The following is a 955-nucleotide window of genomic DNA, read 5'->3' on the forward strand; positions in this document are numbered from 1 at the left end:
CCGTTGCACAGATTCATGCGCCAGGGCCTCCTGCAGATAATTCACTTTGGTTTATTGCGCTATCTCTAATAGCACCCGAGATATCACCAGATATATATTGGATTTTCCCCTGACCCTGAGTGTCCGGCCCCATGAGACTGTGGTTTTCTCGGCCCCTGGTCGTGCGAGGTCGTTCCCGCTGCACAGATTCATGCGCCAGGGCCTCCTACAGACAATGCACTTTGATTTATTGCGCTATCTGTAATAGCACCCGAGATATCACCAGATATATATTGGATTTTACCCTGACCCTGAGTGTCCGGCCCTATGAGACGGTCGGTGTCTCGGCCCCTGGAGGTCCAAGGACGTTCCCGCTGCACAGATACATGCGCCAGGGCCTCCTACAGGTAATGCACTTTGATTTATTGCGCTATCTGTAATAGCACCCGAGATATCACCAGATATATATTGGATTTTTCACTGACCCTGAGCGTCCGGCCCCATGAGACGGTCGTTTTCTCGGCCCCTGGTGGTCCGAGGTCGTTCCCGCTGCACAGGTTCATGCGCCAGGGTCTTCTACGGACAGTGCACTTTGATTTATTGCGCTATCTGTAATAGCACCCGAGATATCACCAGATATATATTGGATTTTTCACTGACCCTGAGTGTCCTGCCCCATGAGACGGTGGTTTTCTCGGCCCCTGGTGGTCCGAGGTCGTTCCCGTTGCACAGATTCATGCGCCAGGGCCTCCTGCAGACAATTCACTTTGGTTTATTGCGGTATCTGTAATAGCACCCGAGATATCACCATATATATATTGGATTTTCCACTGACCCTAAGTGTCCGGCCCCTCGGGACGGTGGTTTTCTCGGCCCCTGGTGGTCCGAGGTCGTTCCCGCTGCACAGATTCATGCGCCAGGGCCTCCTACAGACAATGCACTTTGATTTATTGCGCTATCTGTAATAGCACCCAAG

The sequence above is a fragment of the Nomia melanderi genome, unplaced genomic scaffold (assembly GCF_051020985.1).
Source record: "Nomia melanderi isolate GNS246 unplaced genomic scaffold, iyNomMela1 scaffold0014, whole genome shotgun sequence".
NCBI lineage: Eukaryota > Metazoa > Arthropoda > Insecta > Hymenoptera > Halictidae > Nomia > Nomia melanderi.